At 51.3% G+C, this 24,381-nt stretch overlaps 29 non-coding genes across 29 annotated transcripts; 16 read left to right on the top strand and 13 right to left on the bottom strand.

The window, feature by feature from the left end:
- Positions 1 to 437: 437 nt before the first annotated feature.
- TRNAD-GUC (transfer RNA aspartic acid (anticodon GUC)) lies at positions 438 to 509 on the bottom strand. Its single transcript has one exon. It is a non-coding gene; the product is annotated as a tRNA-Asp (tRNA).
- Positions 510 to 1,049: 540 nt separating this feature from the next.
- On the top strand, positions 1,050 to 1,131 carry TRNAL-AAG (transfer RNA leucine (anticodon AAG)). The gene has a single exon. It is a non-coding gene; the product is annotated as a tRNA-Leu (tRNA).
- Positions 1,132 to 2,516: 1,385 nt separating this feature from the next.
- On the top strand, positions 2,517 to 2,598 carry TRNAL-AAG (transfer RNA leucine (anticodon AAG)). The gene has a single exon. It is a non-coding gene; the product is annotated as a tRNA-Leu (tRNA).
- Positions 2,599 to 3,984: 1,386 nt separating this feature from the next.
- On the top strand, positions 3,985 to 4,066 carry TRNAL-AAG (transfer RNA leucine (anticodon AAG)). Its single transcript has one exon. It is a non-coding gene; the product is annotated as a tRNA-Leu (tRNA).
- A 774-nt stretch (positions 4,067 to 4,840) lies between these two features.
- TRNAD-GUC (transfer RNA aspartic acid (anticodon GUC)) lies at positions 4,841 to 4,912 on the bottom strand. Its single transcript has one exon. It is a non-coding gene; the product is annotated as a tRNA-Asp (tRNA).
- A 540-nt stretch (positions 4,913 to 5,452) lies between these two features.
- On the top strand, positions 5,453 to 5,534 carry TRNAL-AAG (transfer RNA leucine (anticodon AAG)). Its single transcript has one exon. It is a non-coding gene; the product is annotated as a tRNA-Leu (tRNA).
- Positions 5,535 to 6,308: 774 nt separating this feature from the next.
- TRNAD-GUC (transfer RNA aspartic acid (anticodon GUC)) lies at positions 6,309 to 6,380 on the bottom strand. The gene has a single exon. It is a non-coding gene; the product is annotated as a tRNA-Asp (tRNA).
- A 540-nt stretch (positions 6,381 to 6,920) lies between these two features.
- Positions 6,921 to 7,002, top strand: TRNAL-AAG (transfer RNA leucine (anticodon AAG)). The gene has a single exon. It is a non-coding gene; the product is annotated as a tRNA-Leu (tRNA).
- Positions 7,003 to 7,776: 774 nt separating this feature from the next.
- On the bottom strand, positions 7,777 to 7,848 carry TRNAD-GUC (transfer RNA aspartic acid (anticodon GUC)). Its single transcript has one exon. It is a non-coding gene; the product is annotated as a tRNA-Asp (tRNA).
- Positions 7,849 to 8,388: 540 nt separating this feature from the next.
- TRNAL-AAG (transfer RNA leucine (anticodon AAG)) lies at positions 8,389 to 8,470 on the top strand. The gene has a single exon. It is a non-coding gene; the product is annotated as a tRNA-Leu (tRNA).
- Positions 8,471 to 9,244: 774 nt separating this feature from the next.
- TRNAD-GUC (transfer RNA aspartic acid (anticodon GUC)) lies at positions 9,245 to 9,316 on the bottom strand. Its single transcript has one exon. It is a non-coding gene; the product is annotated as a tRNA-Asp (tRNA).
- Positions 9,317 to 9,856: 540 nt separating this feature from the next.
- TRNAL-AAG (transfer RNA leucine (anticodon AAG)) lies at positions 9,857 to 9,938 on the top strand. The gene has a single exon. It is a non-coding gene; the product is annotated as a tRNA-Leu (tRNA).
- Positions 9,939 to 10,712: 774 nt separating this feature from the next.
- TRNAD-GUC (transfer RNA aspartic acid (anticodon GUC)) lies at positions 10,713 to 10,784 on the bottom strand. Its single transcript has one exon. It is a non-coding gene; the product is annotated as a tRNA-Asp (tRNA).
- A 540-nt stretch (positions 10,785 to 11,324) lies between these two features.
- On the top strand, positions 11,325 to 11,406 carry TRNAL-AAG (transfer RNA leucine (anticodon AAG)). The gene has a single exon. It is a non-coding gene; the product is annotated as a tRNA-Leu (tRNA).
- Positions 11,407 to 12,180: 774 nt separating this feature from the next.
- TRNAD-GUC (transfer RNA aspartic acid (anticodon GUC)) lies at positions 12,181 to 12,252 on the bottom strand. Its single transcript has one exon. It is a non-coding gene; the product is annotated as a tRNA-Asp (tRNA).
- A 540-nt stretch (positions 12,253 to 12,792) lies between these two features.
- Positions 12,793 to 12,874, top strand: TRNAL-AAG (transfer RNA leucine (anticodon AAG)). Its single transcript has one exon. It is a non-coding gene; the product is annotated as a tRNA-Leu (tRNA).
- A 774-nt stretch (positions 12,875 to 13,648) lies between these two features.
- On the bottom strand, positions 13,649 to 13,720 carry TRNAD-GUC (transfer RNA aspartic acid (anticodon GUC)). Its single transcript has one exon. It is a non-coding gene; the product is annotated as a tRNA-Asp (tRNA).
- A 541-nt stretch (positions 13,721 to 14,261) lies between these two features.
- Positions 14,262 to 14,343, top strand: TRNAL-AAG (transfer RNA leucine (anticodon AAG)). The gene has a single exon. It is a non-coding gene; the product is annotated as a tRNA-Leu (tRNA).
- Positions 14,344 to 15,117: 774 nt separating this feature from the next.
- TRNAD-GUC (transfer RNA aspartic acid (anticodon GUC)) lies at positions 15,118 to 15,189 on the bottom strand. The gene has a single exon. It is a non-coding gene; the product is annotated as a tRNA-Asp (tRNA).
- Positions 15,190 to 15,729: 540 nt separating this feature from the next.
- TRNAL-AAG (transfer RNA leucine (anticodon AAG)) lies at positions 15,730 to 15,811 on the top strand. The gene has a single exon. It is a non-coding gene; the product is annotated as a tRNA-Leu (tRNA).
- Positions 15,812 to 16,585: 774 nt separating this feature from the next.
- On the bottom strand, positions 16,586 to 16,657 carry TRNAD-GUC (transfer RNA aspartic acid (anticodon GUC)). Its single transcript has one exon. It is a non-coding gene; the product is annotated as a tRNA-Asp (tRNA).
- A 540-nt stretch (positions 16,658 to 17,197) lies between these two features.
- Positions 17,198 to 17,279, top strand: TRNAL-AAG (transfer RNA leucine (anticodon AAG)). Its single transcript has one exon. It is a non-coding gene; the product is annotated as a tRNA-Leu (tRNA).
- Positions 17,280 to 18,053: 774 nt separating this feature from the next.
- TRNAD-GUC (transfer RNA aspartic acid (anticodon GUC)) lies at positions 18,054 to 18,125 on the bottom strand. The gene has a single exon. It is a non-coding gene; the product is annotated as a tRNA-Asp (tRNA).
- Positions 18,126 to 18,665: 540 nt separating this feature from the next.
- Positions 18,666 to 18,747, top strand: TRNAL-AAG (transfer RNA leucine (anticodon AAG)). The gene has a single exon. It is a non-coding gene; the product is annotated as a tRNA-Leu (tRNA).
- Positions 18,748 to 19,521: 774 nt separating this feature from the next.
- On the bottom strand, positions 19,522 to 19,593 carry TRNAD-GUC (transfer RNA aspartic acid (anticodon GUC)). The gene has a single exon. It is a non-coding gene; the product is annotated as a tRNA-Asp (tRNA).
- A 540-nt stretch (positions 19,594 to 20,133) lies between these two features.
- Positions 20,134 to 20,215, top strand: TRNAL-AAG (transfer RNA leucine (anticodon AAG)). Its single transcript has one exon. It is a non-coding gene; the product is annotated as a tRNA-Leu (tRNA).
- A 1,397-nt stretch (positions 20,216 to 21,612) lies between these two features.
- TRNAL-AAG (transfer RNA leucine (anticodon AAG)) lies at positions 21,613 to 21,694 on the top strand. Its single transcript has one exon. It is a non-coding gene; the product is annotated as a tRNA-Leu (tRNA).
- Positions 21,695 to 23,058: 1,364 nt separating this feature from the next.
- On the top strand, positions 23,059 to 23,140 carry TRNAL-AAG (transfer RNA leucine (anticodon AAG)). Its single transcript has one exon. It is a non-coding gene; the product is annotated as a tRNA-Leu (tRNA).
- A 774-nt stretch (positions 23,141 to 23,914) lies between these two features.
- TRNAD-GUC (transfer RNA aspartic acid (anticodon GUC)) lies at positions 23,915 to 23,986 on the bottom strand. The gene has a single exon. It is a non-coding gene; the product is annotated as a tRNA-Asp (tRNA).
- Positions 23,987 to 24,381: the final 395 nt, after the last annotated feature.

The following is a 24,381-nucleotide window of genomic DNA, read 5'->3' as shown; positions in this document are numbered from 1 at the left end:
CGATCCCAGGTGTGATGTATCACCAGGAGAGGCTGAGATGAGAGTAAGGGTTCACGCGTGTGCCCGGACCGAGGTTAATGATGGGATTAGAGCTAGGGTTAGATGCAGGGAAAGAGTGAGAGTTATAATTAGGGATAAAGCTAACAGGTGATCATTACTCGTCATGTAACATGATACAAAGGGTCAGAAGAGGAACTGATTCAGGGTTACAATTTGGACTTCGCAGACAACAGGAGCACTAAATGGTGCTGAGGGGGACTCAATAAAGTGGACCGGCCGCCTAATGTAAGCAATTGTGCACAAATATTGTACGATGACTAGCGTTGCCGGTGCTTTTTTCTTAAAGAGTCAGTTCTTGGCACCCATTCCCTACTTGACTCAGCCTAATCTTCAAGAATATTTGTCAAGAACTAAAAAAAATCCAGAAAAAGTTTAACCTCCCCGTCGGGGAATTGAACCCCGGTCTCCCGCGTGACAGGCGGGGATACTGACCACTATACTAACGAGGAGACGTGAGGGCATGAAATGAACAGCTGCTGATGTCTGCACAGCATCCAGCGACCACCTAGCTGGCCTAGGGGGTCTCATTTTCCCCCGTCAAACGGCTTGCCCGATCTAAGGCTAATTTCTTTCTTTTTATCGGCACCAGGCTTAAAACTCAGTTTAAGGCGATAGTTCCGGGCTATGTTTGACTCCAGAGTTGAATCTGTCATCCCGCATTTCCTCAGCAAATCAAGCTACCCATCTCAAGTCTCATGAGCTGAGGACGGCAAAGTCCCTGTGGGCTTAGGACAGTCAAAGAAACCCCTGGGCTGCATGCTAAGCCCCTTTTCGGCTTCACTTTCCGAATCCTGCCCTAGCTTGCGATTAGTTTTTTTCTCACTTCTTGCCCCCATCTCCCACCTTGCCTCATGGTCTCCCCTCCTCTGCGCACCTGACAGTTTGCCTGCCCTTCCACTGCCTGTCTCCAGACTTTCCAAGGAGAAAAGGCAAAGCACTAAAGCGGGCCGGGCAACGGGTCAAGTTCCGCTTTCGGCGACTAGCAGGGAGGTAGCGTGGCCGAGCGGTCTAAGGCGCTGGATTAAGGCTCCAGTCTCTTCGGAGGCGTGGGTTCAAATCCCACCGCTGCCACTTTTCCTGGCCTTGCATTTTAAAGAAGAACGTAACGTTGACCTCTTCCTTCATTAGTGCCACCTCTGTCGCAATGAGCAAGCGGATGGTATGCCACACCCTGCAGGAAAAAGGTTTCGCTTCTGACGTCTTGCTTTTCTGGACATCCAGTCTCAAGTTTCCCATCTGGAACGGCGCTCCCTGCTGCTTTGTGAAGGCTTGCTGCAAGAGCCTTCGAAACCCAGGAGCTCTTGCGTTGAGCTGTGACGCGTCCTGGGGAGACCTCCCGTTGCAGCGGAATGAGCCCCACTTCCAGGGCGTGCTGGTAGCAAATTTCCCACAGCCCACAGGGAGCAAACGATCCCAGGTGTGATGTATCACCAGGAGAGGCTGAGATGAGAGTAAGGGTTCACGCGTGTGCCCGGACCGAGGTTAATGATGGGATTAGAGCTAGGGTTAGATGCAGGGAAAGAGTGAGAGTTATAATTAGGGATAAAGCTAACAGGTGATCATTACTCGTCATGTAACATGATACAAAGGGTCAGAAGAGGAACTGATTCAGGGTTACAATTTGGACTTCGCAGACAACAGGAGCACTAAATGGTGCTGAGGGGGACTCAATAAAGTGGACCGGCCGCCTAATGTAAGCAATTGTGCACAAATATTGTACGATGACTAGCGTTGCCGGTGCTTTTTTCTTAAAGAGTCAGTTCTTGGCACCCATTCCCTACTTGACTCAGCCTAATCTTCAAGAATATTTGTCAAGAACTAAAAAAAATCCAGAAAAGGTTTAACCTCCCCGTCGGGGAATTGAACCCCGTCTCCCGCGTGACAGGCGGGGATACTGACCACTATACTAACGAGGAGACGTGAGGGCATGAAATGAACAGCTGCTGATGTCTGCACAGCATCCAGCGACCACCTAGCTGGCCTAGGGGGTCTCATTTTCCCCCGTCAAACGGCTTGCCCGATCTAAGGCTAATTTCTTTCTTTTTATCGGCACCAGGCTTAAAACTCAGTTTAAGGCGATAGTTCCGGGCTATGTTTGACTCCAGAGTTGAATCTGTCATCCCGCATTTCCTCAGCAAATCAAGCTACCCATCTCAAGTCTCATGAGCTGAGGACGGCAAAGTCCCTGTGGGCTTAGGACAGTCAAAGAAACCCCTGGGCTGCATGCTAAGCCCCTTTTCGGCTTCACTTTCCGAATCCTGCCCTAGCTTGCGATTAGTTTTTTTCTCACTTCTTGCCCCCATCTCCCACCTTGCCTCATGGTCTCCCCTCCTCTGCGCACCTGACAGTTTGCCTGCCCTTCCACTGCCTGTCTCCAGACTTTCCAAGGAGAAAAGGCAAAGCACTAAAGCGGGCCGGGCAACGGGTCAAGTTCCGCTTTCGGCGACTAGCAGGGAGGTAGCGTGGCCGAGCGGTCTAAGGCGCTGGATTAAGGCTCCAGTCTCTTCGGAGGCGTGGGTTCAAATCCCACCGCTGCCACTTTTCCTGGCCTTGCATTTTAAAGAAGAACGTAACGTTGACCTCTTCCTTCATTAGTGCCACCTCTGTCGCAATGAGCAAGCGGATGGTATGCCACACCCTGCAGGAAAAAGGTTTCGCTTCTGACGTCTTGCTTTTCTGGACATCCAGTCTCAAGTTTCCCATCTGGAACGGCGCTCCCTGCTGCTTTGTGAAGGCTTGCTGCAAGAGCCTTCGAAACCCAGGAGCTCTTGCGTTGAGCTGTGACGCGTCCTGGGAAGACCTCCCGTTGCAGCGGAATGAGCCCCACTTCCAGGGCGTGCTGGTAGCAAATTTCCCACAGCCCACAGGGAGCAAACGATCCCAGGTGTGATGTATCACCAGGAGAGGCTGAGATGAGAGTAAGGGTTCACGCGTGTGCCCGGACCGAGGTTAATGATGGGATTAGAGCTAGGGTTAGATGCAGGGAAAGAGTGAGAGTTATAATTAGGGATAAAGCTAACAGGTGATCATTACTCGTCATGTAACATGATACAAAGGGTCAGAAGAGGAACTGATTCAGGGTTACAATTTGGACTTCGCAGACAACAGGAGCACTAAATGGTGCTGAGGGGGACTCAATAAAGTGGACCGGCCGCCTAATGTAAGCAATTGTGCACAAATATTGTACGATGACTAGCGTTGCCGGTGCTTTTTTCTTAAAGAGTCAGTTCTTGGCACCCATTCCCTACTTGACTCAGCCTAATCTTCAAGAATATTTGTCAAGAACTAAAAAAAATCCAGAAAAGGTTTAACCTCCCCGTCGGGGAATTGAACCCCGGTCTCCCGCGTGACAGGCGGAGATACTGACCACTATACTAACGAGGAGACGTGAGGGCATGAAATGAACAGCTGCTGATGTCTGCACAGCATCCAGCGACCACCTAGCTGGCCTAGGGGGTCTCATTTTCCCCCGTCAAACGGCTTGCCCGATCTAAGGCTAATTTCTTTCTTTTTATCGGCACCAGGCTTAAAACTCAGTTTAAGGCGATAGTTCCGGGCTATGTTTGACTCCAGAGTTGAATCTGTCATCCCGCATTTCCTCAGCAAATCAAGCTACCCATCTCAAGTCTCATGAGCTGAGGACGGCAAAGTCCCTGTGGGCTTAGGACAGTCAAAGAAACCCCTGGGCTGCATGCTAAGCCCCTTTTCGGCTTCACTTTCCGAATCCTGCCCTAGCTTGCGATTAGTTTTTTTCTCACTTCTTGCCCCCATCTCCCACCTTGCCTCATGGTCTCCCCTCCTCTGCGCACCTGACAGTTTGCCTGCCCTTCCACTGCCTGTCTCCAGACTTTCCAAGGAGAAAAGGCAAAGCACTAAAGCGGGCCGGGCAACGGGTCAAGTTCCGCTTTCGGCGACTAGCAGGGAGGTAGCGTGGCCGAGCGGTCTAAGGCGCTGGATTAAGGCTCCAGTCTCTTCGGAGGCGTGGGTTCAAATCCCACCGCTGCCACTTTTCCTGGCCTTGCATTTTAAAGAAGAACGTAACGTTGACCTCTTCCTTCATTAGTGCCACCTCTGTCGCAATGAGCAAGCGGATGGTATGCCACACCCTGCAGGAAAAAGGTTTCGCTTCTGACGTCTTGCTTTTCTGGACATCCAGTCTCAAGTTTCCCATCTGGAACGGCGCTCCCTGCTGCTTTGTGAAGGCTTGCTGCAAGAGCCTTCGAAACCCAGGAGCTCTTGCGTTGAGCTGTGACGCGTCCTGGGAAGACCTCCCGTTGCAGCGGAATGAGCCCCACTTCCAGGGCGTGCTGGTAGCAAATTTCCCACAGCCCACAGGGAGCAAACGATCCCAGGTGTGATGTATCACCAGGAGAGGCTGAGATGAGAGTAGGGGTTCACGCGTGTGCCCGGACCGAGGTTAATGATGGGATTAGAGCTAGGGTTAGATGCAGGGAAAGAGTGAGAGTTATAATTAGGGATAAAGCTAACAGGTGATCATTACTCGTCATGTAACATGATACAAAGGGTCAGAAGAGGAACTGATTCAGGGTTACAATTTGGACTTCGCAGACAACAGGAGCACTAAATGGTGCTGAGGGGGACTCAATAAAGTGGACCGGCCGCCTAATGTAAGCAATTGTGCACAAATATTGTACGATGACTAGCGTTGCCGGTGCTTTTTTCTTAAAGAGTCAGTTCTTGGCACCCATTCCCTACTTGACTCAGCCTAATCTTCAAGAATATTTGTCAAGAACTAAAAAAAATCCAGAAAAGGTTTAACCTCCCCGTCGGGGAATTGAACCCCGGTCTCCCGCGTGACAGGCGGGGATACTGACCACTATACTAACGAGGAGACGTGAGGGCATGAAATGAACAGCTGCTGATGTCTGCACAGCATCCAGCGACCACCTAGCTGGCCTAGGGGGTCTCATTTTCCCCCGTCAAACGGCTTGCCCGATCTAAGGCTAATTTCTTTCTTTTTATCGGCACCAGGCTTAAAACTCAGTTTAAGGCGATAGTTCCGGGCTATGTTTGACTCCAGAGTTGAATCTGTCATCCCGCATTTCCTCAGCAAATCAAGCTACCCATCTCAAGTCTCATGAGCTGAGGACGGCAAAGTCCCTGTGGGCTTAGGACAGTCAAAGAAACCCCTGGGCTGCATGCTAAGCCCCTTTTCGGCTTCACTTTCCGAATCCTGCCCTAGCTTGCGATTAGTTTTTTTCTCACTTCTTGCCCCCATCTCCCACCTTGCCTCATGGTCTCCCCTCCTCTGCGCACCTGACAGTTTGCCTGACCTTCCACTGCCTGTCTCCAGACTTTCCAAGGAGAAAAGGCAAAGCACTAAAGCGGGCCGGGCAACGGGTCAAGTTCCGCTTTCGGCGACTAGCAGGGAGGTAGCGTGGCCGAGCGGTCTAAGGCGCTGGATTAAGGCTCCAGTCTCTTCGGAGGCGTGGGTTCAAATCCCACCGCTGCCACTTTTCCTGGCCTTGCATTTTAAAGAAGAACGTAACGTTGACCTCTTCCTTCATTAGTGCCACCTCTGTCGCAATGAGCAAGCGGATGGTATGCCACACCCTGCAGGAAAAAGGTTTCGCTTCTGACGTCTTGCTTTTCTGGACATCCAGTCTCAAGTTTCCCATCTGGAACGGCGCTCCCTGCTGCTTTGTGAAGGCTTGCTGCAAGAGCCTTCGAAACCCAGGAGCTCTTGCGTTGAGCTGTGACGCGTCCTGGGAAGACCTCCCGTTGCAGCGGAATGAGCCCCACTTCCAGGGCGTGCTGGTAGCAAATTTCCCACAGCCCACAGGGAGCAAACGATCCCAGGTGTGATGTATCACCAGGAGAGGCTGAGATGAGAGTAAGGGTTCACGCGTGTGCCCGGACCGAGGTTAATGATGGGATTAGAGCTAGGGTTAGATGCAGGGAAAGAGTGAGAGTTATAATTAGGGATAAAGCTAACAGGTGATCATTACTCGTCATGTAACATGATACAAAGGGTCAGAAGAGGAACTGATTCAGGGTTACAATTTGGACTTCGCAGACAACAGGAGCACTAAATGGTGCTGAGGGGGACTCAATAAAGTGGACCGGCCGCCTAATGTAAGCAATTGTGCACAAATATTGTACGATGACTAGCGTTGCCGGTGCTTTTTTCTTAAAGAGTCAGTTCTTGGCACCCATTCCCTACTTGACTCAGCCTAATCTTCAAGAATATTTGTCAAGAACTAAAAAAAATCCAGAAAAGGTTTAACCTCCCCGTCGGGGAATTGAACCCCGGTCTCCCGCGTGACAGGCGGGGATACTGACCACTATACTAACGAGGAGACGTGAGGGCATGAAATGAACAGCTGCTGATGTCTGCACAGCATCCAGCGACCACCTAGCTGGCCTAGGGGGTCTCATTTTCCCCCGTCAAACGGCTTGCCCGATCTAAGGCTAATTTCTTTCTTTTTATCGGCACCAGGCTTAAAACTCAGTTTAAGGCGATAGTTCCGGGCTATGTTTGACTCCAGAGTTGAATCTGTCATCCCGCATTTCCTCAGCAAATCAAGCTACCCATCTCAAGTCTCATGAGCTGAGGACGGCAAAGTCCCTGTGGGCTTAGGACAGTCAAAGAAACCCCTGGGCTGCATGCTAAGCCCCTTTTCGGCTTCACTTTCCGAATCCTGCCCTAGCTTGCGATTAGTTTTTTTCTCACTTCTTGCCCCCATCTCCCACCTTGCCTCATGGTCTCCCCTCCTCTGCGCACCTGACAGTTTGCCTGCCCTTCCACTGCCTGTCTCCAGACTTTCCAAGGAGAAAAGGCAAAGCACTAAAGCGGGCCGGGCAACGGGTCAAGTTCCGCTTTCGGCGACTAGCAGGGAGGTAGCGTGGCCGAGCGGTCTAAGGCGCTGGATTAAGGCTCCAGTCTCTTCAGAGGCGTGGGTTCAAATCCCACCGCTGCCACTTTTCCTGGCCTTGCATTTCAAAGAAGAACGTAACGTTGACCTCTTCCTTCATTAGTGCCACCTCTGTCGCAATGAGCAAGCGGATGGTATGCCACACCCTGCAGGAAAAAGGTTTCGCTTCTGACGTCTTGCTTTTCTGGACATCCAGTCTCAAGTTTCCCATCTGGAACGGCGCTCCCTGCTGCTTTGTGAAGGCTTGCTGCAAGAGCCTTCGAAACCCAGGAGCTCTTGCGTTGAGCTGTGACGCGTCCTGGGAAGACCTCCCGTTGCAGCGGAATGAGCCCCACTTCCAGGGCGTGCTGGTAGCAAATTTCCCACAGCCCACAGGGAGCAAACGATCCCAGGTGTGATGTATCACCAGGAGAGGCTGAGATGAGAGTAAGGGTTCACGCGTGTGCCCGGACCGAGGTTAATGATGGGATTAGAGCTAGGGTTAGATGCAGGGAAAGAGTGAGAGTTATAATTAGGGATAAAGCTAACAGGTGATCATTACTCGTCATGTAACATGATACAAAGGGTCAGAAGAGGAACTGATTCAGGGTTACAATTTGGACTTCGCAGACAACAGGAGCACTAAATGGTGCTGAGGGGGACTCAATAAAGTGGACCGGCCGCCTAATGTAAGCAATTGTGCACAAATATTGTACGATGACTAGCGTTGCCGGTGCTTTTTTCTTAAAGAGTCAGTTCTTGGCACCCATTCCCTACTTGACTCAGCCTAATCTTCAAGAATATTTGTCAAGAACTAAAAAAAATCCAGAAAAGGTTTAACCTCCCCGTCGGGGAATTGAACCCCGGTCTCCCGCGTGACAGGCGGGGATACTGACCACTATACTAACGAGGAGACGTGAGGGCATGAAATGAACAGCTGCTGATGTCTGCACAGCATCCAGCGACCACCTAGCTGGCCTAGGGGGTCTCATTTTCCCCCGTCAAACGGCTTGCCCGATCTAAGGCTAATTTCTTTCTTTTTATCGGCACCAGGCTTAAAACTCAGTTTAAGGCGATAGTTCCGGGCTATGTTTGACTCCAGAGTTGAATCTGTCATCCCGCATTTCCTCAGCAAATCAAGCTACCCATCTCAAGTCTCATGAGCTGAGGACGGCAAAGTCCCTGTGGGCTTAGGACAGTCAAAGAAACCCCTGGGCTGCATGCTAAGCCCCTTTTCGGCTTCACTTTCCGAATCCTGCCCTAGCTTGCGATTAGTTTTTTTCTCACTTCTTGCCCCCATCTCCCACCTTGCCTCATGGTCTCCCCTCCTCTGCGCACCTGACAGTTTGCCTGCCCTTCCACTGCCTGTCTCCAGACTTTCCAAGGAGAAAAGGCAAAGCACTAAAGCGGGCCGGGCAACGGGTCAAGTTCCGCTTTCGGCGACTAGCAGGGAGGTAGCGTGGCCGAGCGGTCTAAGGCGCTGGATTAAGGCTCCAGTCTCTTCGGAGGCGTGGGTTCAAATCCCACCGCTGCCACTTTTCCTGGCCTTGCATTTTAAAGAAGAACGTAACGTTGACCTCTTCCTTCATTAGTGCCACCTCTGTCGCAATGAGCAAGCGGATGGTATGCCACACCCTGCAGGAAAAAGGTTTCGCTTCTGACGTCTTGCTTTTCTGGACATCCAGTCTCAAGTTTCCCATCTGGAACGGCGCTCCCTGCTGCTTTGTGAAGGCTTGCTGCAAGAGCCTTCGAAACCCAGGAGCTCTTGCGTTGAGCTGTGACGCGTCCTGGGAAGACCTCCCGTTGCAGCGGAATGAGCCCCACTTCCAGGGCGTGCTGGTAGCAAATTTCCCACAGCCCACAGGGAGCAAACGATCCCAGGTGTGATGTATCACCAGGAGAGGCTGAGATGAGAGTAGGGGTTCACGCGTGTGCCCGGACCGAGGTTAATGATGGGATTAGAGCTAGGGTTAGATGCAGGGAAAGAGTGAGAGTTATAATTAGGGATAAAGCTAACAGGTGATCATTACTCGTCATGTAACATGATACAAAGGGTCAGAAGAGGAACTGATTCAGGGTTACAATTTGGACTTCGCAGACAACAGGAGCACTAAATGGTGCTGAGGGGGACTCAATAAAGTGGACCGGCCGCCTAATGTAAGCAATTGTGCACAAATATTGTACGATGACTAGCGTTGCCGGTGCTTTTTTCTTAAAGAGTCAGTTCTTGGCACCCATTCCCTACTTGACTCAGCCTAATCTTCAAGAATATTTGTCAAGAACTAAAAAAAATCCAGAAAAGGTTTAACCTCCCCGTCGGGGAATTGAACCCCGGTCTCCCGCGTGACAGGCGGGGATACTGACCACTATACTAACGAGGAGACGTGAGGGCATGAAATGAACAGCTGCAGATGTCTGCACAGCATCCAGCGACCACCTAGCTGGCCTAGGGGGTCTCATTTTCCCCCGTCAAACGGCTTGCCCGATCTAAGGCTAATTTCTTTCTTTTTATCGGCACCAGGCTTAAAACTCAGTTTAAGGCGATAGTTCCGGGCTATGTTTGACTCCAGAGTTGAATCTGTCATCCCGCATTTCCTCAGCAAATCAAGCTACCCATCTCAAGTCTCATGAGCTGAGGACGGCAAAGTCCCTGTGGGCTTAGGACAGTCAAAGAAACCCCTGGGCTGCATGCTAAGCCCCTTTTCGGCTTCACTTTCCGAATCCTGCCCTAGCTTGCGATTAGTTTTTTTCTCACTTCTTGCCCCCATCTCCCACCTTGCCTCATGGTCTCCCCTCCTCTGCGCACCTGACAGTTTGCCTGACCTTCCACTGCCTGTCTCCAGACTTTCCAAGGAGAAAAGGCAAAGCACTAAAGCGGGCCGGGCAACGGGTCAAGTTCCGCTTTCGGCGACTAGCAGGGAGGTAGCGTGGCCGAGCGGTCTAAGGCGCTGGATTAAGGCTCCAGTCTCTTCGGAGGCGTGGGTTCAAATCCCACCGCTGCCACTTTTCCTGGCCTTGCATTTTAAAGAAGAACGTAACGTTGACCTCTTCCTTCATTAGTGCCACCTCTGTCGCAATGAGCAAGCGGATGGTATGCCACACCCTGCAGGAAAAAGGTTTCGCTTCTGACGTCTTGCTTTTCTGGACATCCAGTCTCAAGTTTCCCATCTGGAACGGCGCTCCCTGCTGCTTTGTGAAGGCTTGCTGCAAGAGCCTTCGAAACCCAGGAGCTCTTGCGTTGAGCTGTGACGCGTCCTGGGAAGACCTCCCGTTGCAGCGGAATGAGCCCCACTTCCAGGGCGTGCTGGTAGCAAATTTCCCACAGCCCACAGGGAGCAAACGATCCCAGGTGTGATGTATCACCAGGAGAGGCTGAGATGAGAGTAAGGGTTCACGCGTGTGCCCGGACCGAGGTTAATGATGGGATTAGAGCTAGGGTTAGATGCAGGGAAAGAGTGAGAGTTATAATTAGGGATAAAGCTAACAGGTGATCATTACTCGTCATGTAACATGATACAAAGGGTCAGAAGAGGAACTGATTCAGGGTTACAATTTGGACTTCGCAGACAACAGGAGCACTAAATGGTGCTGAGGGGGACTCAATAAAGTGGACCGGCCGCCTAATGTAAGCAATTGTGCACAAATATTGTACGATGACTAGCGTTGCCGGTGCTTTTTTCTTAAAGAGTCAGTTCTTGGCACCCATTCCCTACTTGACTCAGCCTAATCTTCAAGAATATTTGTCAAGAACTAAAAAAAATCCAGAAAAGGTTTAACCTCCCCGTCGGGGAATTGAACCCCGGTCTCCCGCGTGACAGGCGGGGATACTGACCACTATACTAACGAGGAGACGTGAGGGCATGAAATGAACAGCTGCTGATGTCTGCACAGCATCCAGCGACCACCTAGCTGGCCTAGGGGGTCTCATTTTCCCCCGTCAAACGGCTTGCCCGATCTAAGGCTAATTTCTTTCTTTTTATCGGCACCAGGCTTAAAACTCAGTTTAAGGCGATAGTTCCGGGCTATGTTTGACTCCAGAGTTGAATCTGTCATCCCGCATTTCCTCAGCAAATCAAGCTACCCATCTCAAGTCTCATGAGCTGAGGACGGCAAAGTCCCTGTGGGCTTAGGACAGTCAAAGAAACCCCTGGGCTGCATGCTAAGCCCCTTTTCGGCTTCACTTTCCGAATCCTGCCCTAGCTTGCGATTAGTTTTTTTCTCACTTCTTGCCCCCATCTCCCACCTTGCCTCATGGTCTCCCCTCCTCTGCGCACCTGACAGTTTGCCTGCCCTTCCACTGCCTGTCTCCAGACTTTCCAAGGAGAAAAGGCAAAGCACTAAAGCGGGCCGGGCAACGGGTCAAGTTCCGCTTTCGGCGACTAGCAGGGAGGTAGCGTGGCCGAGCGGTCTAAGGCGCTGGATTAAGGCTCCAGTCTCTTCAGAGGCGTGGGTTCAAATCCCACCGCTGCCACTTTTCCTGGCCTTGCATTTCAAAGAAGAACGTAACGTTGACCTCTTCCTTCATTAGTGCCACCTCTGTCGCAATGAGCAAGCGGATGGTATGCCACACCCTGCAGGAAAAAGGTTTCGCTTCTGACGTCTTGCTTTTCTGGACATCCAGTCTCAAGTTTCCCATCTGGAACGGCGCTCCCTGCTGCTTTGTGAAGGCTTGCTGCAAGAGCCTTCGAAACCCAGGAGCTCTTGCGTTGAGCTGTGACGCGTCCTGGGAAGACCTCCCGTTGCAGCGGAATGAGCCCCACTTCCAGGGCGTGCTGGTAGCAAATTTCCCACAGCCCACAGGGAGCAAACGATCCCAGGTGTGATGTATCACCAGGAGAGGCTGAGATGAGAGTAAGGGTTCACGCGTGTGCCCGGACCGAGGTTAATGATGGGATTAGAGCTAGGGTTAGATGCAGGGAAAGAGTGAGAGTTATAATTAGGGATAAAGCTAACAGGTGATCATTACTCGTCATGTAACATGATACAAAGGGTCAGAAGAGGAACTGATTCAGGGTTACAATTTGGACTTCGCAGACAACAGGAGCACTAAATGGTGCTGAGGGGGACTCAATAAAGTGGACCGGCCGCCTAATGTAAGCAATTGTGCACAAATATTGTACGATGACTAGCGTTGCCGGTGCTTTTTTCTTAAAGAGTCAGTTCTTGGCACCCATTCCCTACTTGACTCAGCCTAATCTTCAAGAATATTTGTCAAGAACTAAAAAAAATCCAGAAAAGGTTTAACCTCCCCGTCGGGGAATTGAACCCCGGTCTCCCGCGTGACAGGCGGGGATACTGACCACTATACTAACGAGGAGACGTGAGGGCATGAAATGAACAGCTGCTGATGTCTGCACAGCATCCAGCGACCACCTAGCTGGCCTAGGGGGTCTCATTTTCCCCCGTCAAACGGCTTGCCCGATCTAAGGCTAATTTCTTTCTTTTTATCGGCACCAGGCTTAAAACTCAGTTTAAGGCGATAGTTCCGGGCTATGTTTGACTCCAGAGTTGAATCTGTCATCCCGCATTTCCTCAGCAAATCAAGCTACCCATCTCAAGTCTCATGAGCTGAGGACGGCAAAGTCCCTGTGGGCTTAGGACAGTCAAAGAAACCCCTGGGCTGCATGCTAAGCCCCTTTTCGGCTTCACTTTCCGAATCCTGCCCTAGCTTGCGATTAGTTTTTTTCTCACTTCTTGCCCCCATCTCCCACCTTGCCTCATGGTCTCCCCTCCTCTGCGCACCTGACAGTTTGCCTGCCCTTCCACTGCCTGTCTCCAGACTTTCCAAGGAGAAAAGGCAAAGCACTAAAGCGGGCCGGGCAACGGGTCAAGTTCCGCTTTCGGCGACTAGCAGGGAGGTAGCGTGGCCGAGCGGTCTAAGGCGCTGGATTAAGGCTCCAGTCTCTTCGGAGGCGTGGGTTCAAATCCCACCGCTGCCACCTTTCCTGGCCTTGCATTTTAAAGAAGAACGTAACGTTGACCTCTTCCTTCATTAGTGCCACCTCTGTCGCAATGAGCAAGCGGATGGTATGCCACACCCTGCAGGAAAAAGGTTTCGCTTCTGACGTCTTGCTTTTCTGGACATCCAGTCTCAAGTTTCCCATCTGGAACGGCGCTCCCTGCTGCTTTGTGAAGGCTTGCTGCAAGAGCCTTCGAAACCCAGGAGCTCTTGCGTTGAGCTGTGACGCGTCCTGGGAAGACCTCCCGTTGCAGCGGAATGAGCCCCACTTCCAGGGCGTGCTGGTAGCAAATTTCCCACAGCCCACAGGGAGCAAACGATCCCAGGTGTGATGTATCACCAGGAGAGGCTGAGATGAGAGTAAGGGTTCACGCGTGTGCCCGGACCGAGGTTAATGATGGGATTAGAGCTAGGGTTAGATGCAGGGAAAGAGTGAGAGTTATAATTAGGGATAAAGCTAACAGGTGATCATTACTCGTCATGTAACATGATACAAAGGGTCAGAAGAGGAACTGATTCAGGGTTACAATTTGGACTTCGCAGACAACAGGAGCACTAAATGGTGCTGAGGGGGACTCAATAAAGTGGACCGGCCGCCTAATGTAAGCAATTGTGCACAAATATTGTACGATGACTAGCGTTGCCGGTGCTTTTTTCTTAAAGAGTCAGTTCTTGGCACCCATTCCCTACTTGACTCAGCCTAATCTTCAAGAATATTTGTCAAGAACTAAAAAAAATCCAGAAAAGGTTTAACCTCCCCGTCGGGGAATTGAACCCCGGTCTCCCGCGTGACAGGCGGGGATACTGACCACTATACTAACGAGGAGACGTGAGGGCATGAAATGAACAGCTGCTGATGTCTGCACAGCATCCAGCGACCACCTAGCTGGCCTAGGGGGGTCTCATTTTCCCCCGTCAAACGGCTTGCCCGATCTAAGGCTAATTTCTTTCTTTTTATCGGCACCAGGCTTAAAACTCAGTTTAAGGCGATAGTTCCGGGCTATGTTTGACTCCAGAGTTGAATCTGTCATCCCGCATTTCCTCAGCAAATCAAGCTACCCATCTCAAGTCTCATGAGCTGAGGACGGCAAAGTCCCTGTGGGCTTAGGACAGTCAAAGAAACCCCTGGGCTGCATGCTAAGCCCCTTTTCGGCTTCACTTTCCGAATCCTGCCCTAGCTTGCGATTAGTTTTTTTCTCACTTCTTGCCCCCATCTCCCACCTTGCCTCATGGTCTCCCCTCCTCTGCGCACCTGACAGTTTGCCTGCCCTTCCACTGCCTGTCTCCAGACTTTCCAAGGAGAAAAGGCAAAGCACTAAAGCGGGCCGGGCAACGGGTCAAGTTCCGCTTTCGGCGACTAGCAGGGAGGTAGCGTGGCCGAGCGGTCTAAGGCGCTGGATTAAGGCTCCAGTCTCTTCGGAGGCGTGGGTTCAAATCCCACCGCTGCCACTTTTCCTGGCCTTGCATTTTAAAGAAGAACGTAACGTTGACCTCTTCCTTCATTAGTGCCACCTCTGTCGCAATGAGCAAGCGGATGGTATGCCACACCCTGCAGGAAAAAGGTTTCGCTTCTGACGTCTTGCTTTTCTGGACATCCAGTCTCAAGTTTCCCATCTGGAACGGCGCTCCCTGCTGCTTTGTGAAGGCTTGCTGCAAGAGCCTTCGAAACCCAGGAGCTCTTGCGTTGAGCTGTGACGCGTCCTGGGGAGACCTCCCGTTGCAGCGGAATGAGCCCCACTTCCAGGGCGTGCTGGTAGCAAATTTCCCACAGCCCACAGGGAGCAAACGATCCCAGGTGTGATGTATCACCAGGAGAGGCTGAGATGAGAGTAAGGGTTCACGCGTGTGCCCGGACCGAGGTTAATGATGGGATTAGAGCTAGGGTTAGATGCAGGGAAAGAGTGAGAGTTATAATTAGGGATAAAGCTAACAGGTGATCATTACTCGTCATGTAACATGATACAAAGGGTCAGAAGAGGAACTGATTCAGGGTTACAATTTGGACTTCGCAGACAACAGGAGCACTAAATGGTGCTGAGGGGGACTCAATAAAGTGGACCGGCCGCCTAATGTAAGCAATTGTGCACAAATATTGTACGATGACTAGCGTTGCCGGTGCTTTTTTCTTAAAGAGTCAGTTCTTGGCACCCATTCCCTACTTGACTCAGCCTAATCTTCAAGAATATTTGTCAAGAACTAAAAAAAATCCAGAAAAGGTTTAACCTCCCCGTCGGGGAATTGAACCCCGGTCTCCCGCGTGACAGGCGGGGATACTGACCACTATACTAACGAGGAGACGTGAGGGCATGAAATGAACAGCTGCTGATGTCTGCACAGCATCCAGCGACCACCTAGCTGGCCTAGGGGGTCTCATTTTCCCCCGTCAAACGGCTTGCCCGATCTAAGGCTAATTTCTTTCTTTTTATCGGCACCAGGCTTAAAACTCAGTTTAAGGCGATAGTTCCGGGCTATGTTTGACTCCAGAGTTGAATCTGTCATCCCGCATTTCCTCAGCAAATCAAGCTACCCATCTCAAGTCTCATGAGCTGAGGACGGCAAAGTCCCTGTGGGCTTAGGACAGTCAAAGAAACCCCTGGGCTGCATGCTAAGCCCCTTTTCGGCTTCACTTTCCGAATCCTGCCCTAGCTTGCGATTAGTTTTTTTCTCACTTCTTGCCCCCATCTCCCACCTTGCCTCATGGTCTCCCCTCCTCTGCGCACCTGACAGTTTGCCTGCCCTTCCACTGCCTGTCTCCAGACTTTCCAAGGAGAAAAGGCAAAGCACTAAAGCGGGCCGGGCAACGGGTCAAGTTCCGCTTTCGGCGACTAGCAGGGAGGTAGCGTGGCCGAGCGGTCTAAGGCGCTGGATTAAGGCTCCAGTCTCTTCGGAGGCGTGGGTTCAAATCCCACCGCTGCCACTTTTCCTGGCCTTGCATTTTAAAGAAGAACGTAACGTTGACCTCTTCCTTCATTAGTGCCACCTCTGTCGCAATGAGCAAGCGGATGGTATGCCACACCCTGCAGGAAAAAGGTTTCGCTTCTGACGTCTTGCTTTTCTGGACATCCAGTCTCAAGTTTCCCATCTGGAACGGCGCTCCCTGCTGCTTTGTGAAGGCTTGCTGCAAGAGCCTTCGAAACCCAGGAGCTCTTGCGTTGAGCTGTGACGCGTCCTGGGAAGACCTCCCGTTGCAGCGGAATGAGCCCCACTTCCAGGGCGTGCTGGTAGCAAATTTCCCACAGCCCACAGGGAGCAAACGATCCCAGGTGTGATGTATCACCAGGAGAGGCTGAGATGAGAGTAAGGGTTCACGCGTGTGCCCGGACCGAGGTTAATGATGGGATTAGAGCTAGGGTTAGATGCAGGGAAAGAGTGAGAGTTATAATTAGGGATAAAGCTAACAGGTGATCATTACTCGTCATGTAACATGATACAAAGGGTCAGAAGAGGAACTGATTCAGGGTTACAATTTGGACTTCGCAGACAACAGGAGCACTAAATGGTGCTGAGGGGGACTCAATAAAGTGGACCGGCCGCCTAATGTAAGCAATTGTGCACAAATATTGTACGATGACTAGCGTTGCCGGTGCTTTTTTCTTAAAGAGTCAGTTCTTGGCACCCATTCCCTACTTGACTCAGCCTAATCTTCAAGAATATTTGTCAAGAACTAAAAAAAATCCAGAAAAGGTTTAACCTCCCCGTCGGGGAATTGAACCCCGGTCTCCCGCGTGACAGGCGGGGATACTGACCACTATACTAACGAGGAGACGTGAGGGCATGAAATGAACAGCTGCTGATGTCTGCACAGCATCCAGCGACCACCTAGCTGGCCTAGGGGGTCTCATTTTCCCCCGTCAAACGGCTTGCCCGATCTAAGGCTAATTTCTTTCTTTTTATCGGCACCAGGCTTAAAACTCAGTTTAAGGCGATAGTTCCGGGCTATGTTTGACTCCAGAGTTGAATCTGTCATCCCGCATTTCCTCAGCAAATCAAGCTACCCATCTCAAGTCTCATGAGCTGAGGACGGCAAAGTCCCTGTGGGCTTAGGACAGTCAAAGAAACCCCTGGGCTGCATGCTAAGCCCCTTTTCGGCTTCACTTTCCGAATCCTGCCCTAGCTTGCGATTAGTTTTTTTCTCACTTCTTGCCCCCATCTCCCACCTTGCCTCATGGTCTCCCCTCCTCTGCGCACCTGACAGTTTGCCTGCCCTTCCACTGCCTGTCTCCAGACTTTCCAAGGAGAAAAGGCAAAGCACTAAAGCGGGCCGGGCAACGGGTCAAGTTCCGCTTTCGGCGACTAGCAGGGAGGTAGCGTGGCCGAGCGGTCTAAGGCGCTGGATTAAGGCTCCAGTCTCTTCGGAGGCGTGGGTTCAAATCCCACCGCTGCCACTTTTCCTGGCCTTGCATTTTAAAGAAGAACGTAACGTTGACCTCTTCCTTCATTAGTGCCACCTCTGTCGCAATGAGCAAGCGGATGGTATGCCACACCCTGCAGGAAAAAGGTTTCGCTTCTGACGTCTTGCTTTTCTGGACATCCAGTCTCAAGTTTCCCATCTGGAACGGCGCTCCCTGCTGCTTTGTGAAGGCTTGCTGCAAGAGCCTTCGAAACCCAGGAGCTCTTGCGTTGAGCTGTGACGCGTCCTGGGAAGACCTCCCGTTGCAGCGGAATGAGCCCCACTTCCAGGGCGTGCTGGTAGCAAATTTCCCACAGCCCACAGGGAGCAAACGATCCCAGGTGTGATGTATCACCAGGAGAGGCTGAGATGAGAGTAAGGGTTCACGCGTGTGCCCGGACCGAGGTTAATGATGGGATTAGAGCTAGGGTTAGATGCAGGGAAAGAGTGAGAGTTATAATTAGGGATAAAGCTAACAGGTGATCATTACTCGTCATGTAACATGATACAAAGGGTCAGAAGAGGAACTGATTCAGGGTTACAATTTGGACTTCGCAGACAACAGGAGCACTAAATGGTGCTGAGGGGGACTCAATAAAGTGGACCGGCCGCCTAATGTAAGCAATTGTGCACAAATATTGTACGATGACTAGCGTTGCCGGTGCTTTTTTCTTAAAGAGTCAGTTCTTGGCACCCATTCCCTACTTGACTCAGCCTAATCTTCAAGAATATTTGTCAAGAACTAAAAAAAATCCAGAAAAGGTTTAACCTCCCCGTCGGGGAATTGAACCCCGGTCTCCCGCGTGACAGGCGGGGATACTGACCACTATACTAACGAGGAGACGTGAGGGCATGAAATGAACAGCTGCTGATGTCTGCACAGCATCCAGCGACCACCTAGCTGGCCTAGGGGGTCTCATTTTCCCCCGTCAAACGGCTTGCCCGATCTAAGGCTAATTTCTTTCTTTTTATCGGCACCAGGCTTAAAACTCAGTTTAAGGCGATAGTTCCGGGCTATGTTTGACTCCAGAGTTGAATCTGTCATCCCGCATTTCCTCAGCAAATCAAGCTACCCATCTCAAGTCTCATGAGCTGAGGACGGCAAAGTCCCTGTGGGCTTAGGACAGTCAAAGAAACCCCTGGGCTGCATGCTAAGCCCCTTTTCGGCTTCACTTTCCGAATCCTGCCCTAGCTTGCGATTAGTTTTTTTCTCACTTCTTGCCCCCATCTCCCACCTTGCCTCATGGTCTCCCCTCCTCTGCGCACCTGACAGTTTGCCTGCCCTTCCACTGCCTGTCTCCAGACTTTCCAAGGAGAAAAGGCAAAGCACTAAAGCGGGCCGGGCAACGGGTCAAGTTCCGCTTTCGGCGACTAGCAGGGAGGTAGCGTGGCCGAGCGGTCTAAGGCGCTGGATTAAGGCTCCAGTCTCTTCGGAGGCGTGGGTTCAAATCCCACCGCTGCCACTTTTCCTGGCCTTGCATTTTAAAGAAGAACGTAACGTTGACCTCTTCCTTCATTAGTGCCACCTCTGTCGCAATGAGCAAGAGGATGGTATGCCACACCCTGCAGGAAAAAGGTTTCGCTTCTGACGTCTTGCTTTTCTGGACATCCAGTCTCAAGTTTCCCATCTGGAACGGCGCTCCCTGCTGCTTTGTGAAGGCTTGCTGCAAGAGCCTTCGAAACCCAGGAGCTCTTGCGTTGAGCTGTGACGCGTCCTGGGAAGACCTCCCGTTGCAGCGGAATGAGCCCCACTTCCAGGGCGTGCTGGTAGCAAATTTCCCACAGCCCACAGGGAGCAAACGATCCCAGGTGTGATGTATCACCAGGAGAGGCTGAGATGAGAGTAAGGGTTCACGCGTGTGCCCGGACCGAGGTTAATGATGGGATTAGAGCTAGGGTTAGATGCAGGGAAAGAGTGAGAGTTATAATTAGGGATAAAGCTAACAGGTGATCATTACTCGTCATGTAACATGATACAAAGGGTCAGAAGAGGAACTGATTCAGGGTTACAATTTGGACTTCGCAGACAACAGGAGCACTAAATGGTGCTGAGGGGGACTCAATAAAGTGGACCGGCCGCCTAATGTAAGCAATTGTGCACAAATATTGTACGATGACTAGCGTTGCCGGTGCTTTTTTCTTAAAGAGTCAGTTCTTGGCACCCATTCCCTACTTGACTCAGCCTAATCTTCAAGAATATTTGTCAAGAACTAAAAAAAATCCAGAAAAGGTTTAACCTCCCCGTCGGGGAATTGAACCCCGGTCTCCCGCGTGACAGGCGGGGATACTGACCACTATACTAACGAGGAGACGTGAGGGCATGAAATGAACAGCTGCTGATGTCTGCACAGCATCCAGCGACCACCTAGCTGGCCTAGGGGGTCTCATTTTCCCCCGTCAAACGGCTTGCCCGATCTAAGGCTAATTTCTTTCTTTTTATCGGCACCAGGCTTAAAACTCAGTTTAAGGCGATAGTTCCGGGCTATGTTTGACTCCAGAGTTGAATCTGTCATCCCGCATTTCCTCAGCAAATCAAGCTACCCATCTCAAGTCTCATGAGCTGAGGACGGCAAAGTCCCTGTGGGCTTAGGACAGTCAAAGAAACCCCTGGGCTGCATGCTAAGCCCCTTTTCGGCTTCACTTTCCGAATCCTGCCCTAGCTTGCGATTAGTTTTTTTCTCACTTCTTGCCCCCATCTCCCACCTTGCCTCATGGTCTCCCCTCCTCTGCGCACCTGACAGTTTGCCTGCCCTTCCACTGCCTGTCTCCAGACTTTCCAAGGAGAAAAGGCAAAGCACTAAAGCGGGCCGGGCAACGGGTCAAGTTCCGCTTTCGGCGACTAGCAGGGAGGTAGCGTGGCCGAGCGGTCTAAGGCGCTGGATTAAGGCTCCAGTCTCTTCGGAGGCGTGGGTTCAAATCCCACCGCTGCCACTTTTCCTGGCCTTGCATTTTAAAGAAGAACGTAACGTTGACCTCTTCCTTCATTAGTGCCACCTCTGTCGCAATGAGCAAGCGGATGGTATGCCACACCCTGCAGGAAAAAGGTTTCGCTTCTGACGTCTTGCTTTTCTGGACATCCAGTCTCAAGTTTCCCATCTGGAACGGCGCTCCCTGCTGCTTTGTGAAGGCTTGCTGCAAGAGCCTTCGAAACCCAGGAGCTCTTGCGTTGAGCTGTGACGCGTCCTGGGAAGACCTCCCGTTGCAGCGGAATGAGCCCCACTTCCAGGGTGTGCTGGTAGCAAATTTCCCACAGCCCACAGGGAGCAAACGATCCCAGGTGTGATGTATCACCAGGAGAGGCTGAGATGAGAGTAAGGGTTCACGCGTGTGCCCGGACCGAGGTTAATGATGGGATTAGAGCTAGGGTTAGATGCAGGGAAAGAGTGAGAGTTATAATTAGGGATAAAGCTAACAGGTGATCATTACTCGTCATGTAACATGATACAAAGGGTCAGAAGAGGAACTGATTCAGGGTTACAATTTGGACTTCGCAGACAACAGGAGCACTAAATGGTGCTGAGGGGGACTCAATAAAGTGGACCGGCCGCCTAATGTAAGCAATTGTGCACAAATATTGTACGATGACTAGCGTTGCTGGTGCTTTTTTCTTAAAGAGTCAGTTCTTGGCACCCATTCCCTACTTGACTCAGCCTAATCTTCAAGAATATTTGTCAAGAACTAAAAAAAATCCAGAAAAGGTTTAACCTCCCCGTCGGGGAATTGAACCCGAATTGAACCCCGGTCTCCCGCGTGACAGGCGGGGATACTGACCACTATACTAACGAGGAGACGTGAGGGCATGAAATGAACAGCTGCTGATGTCTGCACAGCATCCAGCGACCACCTAGCTGGCCTAGGGGGTCTCATTTTCCCCCGTCAAACGGCTTGCCCGATCTAAGGCTAATTTCTTTCTTTTTATCGGCACCAGGCTTAAAACTCAGTTTAAGGCGATAGTTCCGGGCTATGTTTGACTCCAGAGTTGAATCTGTCATCCCGCATTTCCTCAGCAAATCAAGCTACCCATCTCAAGTCTCATGAGCTGAGGACGGCAAAGTCCCTGTGGGCTTAGGACAGTCAAAGAAACCCCTGGGCTGCATGCTAAGCCCCTTTTCGGCTTCACTTTCCGAATCCTGCCCTAGCTTGCGATTAGTTTTTTTCTCACTTCTTGCCCCCATCTCCCACCTTGCCTCATGGTCTCCCCTCCTCTGCGCACCTGACAGTTTGCCTGCCCTTCCACTGCCTGTCTCCAGACTTTCCAAGGAGAAAAGGCAAAGCACTAAAGCGGGCCGGGCAACGGGTCAAGTTCCGCTTTCGGCGACTAGCAGGGAGGTAGCGTGGCCGAGCGGTCTAAGGCGCTGGATTAAGGCTCCAGTCTCTTCGGAGGCGTGGGTTCAAATCCCACCGCTGCCACTTTTCCTGGCCTTGCATTTTAAAGAAGAACGTAACGTTGACCTCTTCCTTCATTAGTGCCACCTCTGTCGCAATGAGCAAGCGGATGGTATGCCACACCCTGCAGGAAAAAGGTTTCGCTTCTGACGTCTTGCTTTTCTGGACATCCAGTCTCAAGTTTCCCATCTGGAACGGCGCTCCCTGCTGCTTTGTGAAGGCTTGCTGCAAGAGCCTTCGAAACCCAGGAGCTCTTGCGTTGAGCTGTGACGCGTCCTGGGAAGACCTCCCGTTGCAGCGGAATGAGCCCCACTTCCAGGGCGTGCTGGTAGCAAATTTCCCACAGCCCACAGGGAGCAAACGATCCCAGGTGTGATGTATCACCAGGAGAGGCTGAGATGAGAGTAAGGGTTCACGCGTGTGCCCGGACCGAGGTTAATGATGGGATTAGAGCTAGGGTTAGATGCAGGGAAAGAGTGAGAGTTATAATTAGGGATAAAGCTAACAGGTGATCATTACTCGTCATGTAACATGATACAAAGGGTCAGAAGAGGAACTGATTCAGGGTTACAATTTGGACTTCGCAGACAACAGGAGCACTAAATGGTGCTGAGGGGGACTCAATAAAGTGGACCGGCCGCCTAATGTAAGCAATTGTGCACAAATATTGTACGATGACTAGCGTTGCCGGTGCTTTTTTCTTAAAGAGTCAGTTCTTGGCACCCATTCCCTACTTGACTCAGCCTAATCTTCAAGAATATTTGTCAAGAACTAAAAAAAATCCAGAAAAGGTTTAACCTCCCCGTCGGGGAATTAGGCGGGGATACTGACCACTATACTAACGAGGAGACGTGAGGGCATGAAATGAACAGCTGCTGATGTCTGCACAGCATCCAGCGACCACCTAGCTGGCCTAGGGGGTCTCATTTTCCCCCGTCAAACGGCTTGCCCGATCTAAGGCTAATTTCTTTCTTTTTATCGGCACCAGGCTTAAAACTCAGTTTAAGGCGATAGTTCCGGGCTATGTTTGACTCCAGAGTTGAATCTGTCATCCCGCATTTCCTCAGCAAATCAAGCTACCCATCTCAAGTCTCATGAGCTGAGGACGGCAAAGTCCCTGTGGGCTTAGGACAGTCAAAGAAACCCCTGGGCTGCATGCTAAGCCCCTTTTCGGCTTCACTTTCCGAATCCTGCCCTAGCTTGCGATTAGTTTTTTTCTCACTTCTTGCCCCCATCTCCCACCTTGCCTCATGGTCTCCCCTCCTCTGCGCACCTGACAGTTTGCCTGCCCTTCCACTGCCTGTCTCCAGACTTTCCAAGGAGAAAAGGCAAAGCACTAAAGCGGGCCGGGCAACGGGTCAAGTTCCGCTTTCGGCGACTAGCAGGGAGGTAGCGTGGCCGAGCGGTCTAAGGCGCTGGATTAAGGCTCCAGTCTCTTCGGAGGCGTGGGTTCAAATCCCACCGCTGCCACCTTTCCTGGCCTTGCATTTTAAAGAAGAACGTAACGTTGACCTCTTCCTTCATTAGTGCCACCTCTGTCGCAATGAGCAAGCGGATGGTATGCCACACCCTGCAGGAAAAAGGTTTCGCTTCTGACGTCTTGCTTTTCTGGACATCCAGTCTCAAGTTTCCCATCTGGAACGGCGCTCCCTGCTGCTTTGTGAAGGCTTGCTGCAAGAGCCTTCGAAACCCAGGAGCTCTTGCGTTGAGCTGTGACGCGTCCTGGGGAGACCTCCCGTTGCAGCGGAATGAGCCCCACTTCCAGGGCGTGCTGGTAGCAAATTTCCCACAGCCCACAGGGAGCAAACGATCCCAGGTGTGATGTATCACCAGGAGAGGCTGAGATGAGAGTAAGGGTTCACGCGTGTGCCCGGACCGAGGTTAATGATGGGATTAGAGCTAGGGTTAGATGCAGGGAAAGAGTGAGAGTTATAATTAGGGATAAAGCTAACAGGTGATCATTACTCGTCATGTAACATGATACAAAGGGTCAGAAGAGGAACTGATTCAGGGTTACAATTTGGACTTCGCAGACAACAGGAGCACTAAATGGTGCTGAGGGGGACTCAATAAAGTGGACCGGCCGCCTAATGTAAGCAATTGTGCACAAATATTGTACGATGACTAGCGTTGCCGGTGCTTTTTTCTTAAAGAGTCAGTTCTTGGCACCCATTCCCTACTTGACTCAGCCTAATCTTCAAGAATATTTGTCAAGAACTAAAAAAAATCCAGAAAAGGTTTAACCTCCCCGTCGGGGAATTGAACCCCGGTCTCCCGCGTGACAGGCGGGGATACTGACCACTATACTAACGAGGAGACGTGAGGGCATGAAATGAACAGCTGCTGATGTCTGCACAGCATCCAGCGACCACCTAGCTGGCCTAGGGGGTCTCATTTTCCCCCGTCAAACGGCTTGCCCGATCTAAGGCTAATTTCTTTCTTTTTATCGGCACCAGGCTTAAAACTCAGTTTAAGGCGATAGTTCCGGGCTATGTTTGACTCCAGAGTTGAATCTGTCATCCCGCATTTCCTCAGCAAATCAAGCTACCCATCTCAAGTCTCATGAGCTGAGGACGGCAAAGTCCCTGTGGGCTTAGGACAGTCAAAGAAACCCCTGGGCTGCATGCTAAGCCCCTTTTCGGCTTCACTTTCCGAATCCTGCCCTAGCTTGCGATTAGTTTTTTTCTCACTTCTTGCCCCCATCTCCCACC

The sequence above is a fragment of the Ambystoma mexicanum genome, unplaced genomic scaffold, assembly GCF_040938575.1.
Source record: "Ambystoma mexicanum isolate Mex_15411 unplaced genomic scaffold, UKY_AmexF1_1 Mex_scaf20, whole genome shotgun sequence".
NCBI classification, from domain to species: Eukaryota; Metazoa; Chordata; class Amphibia; order Caudata; family Ambystomatidae; genus Ambystoma; species Ambystoma mexicanum.
Note: the sequence above shows the minus strand (reverse complement) of the source record. Positions and strands in the feature narration are given on the sequence as shown.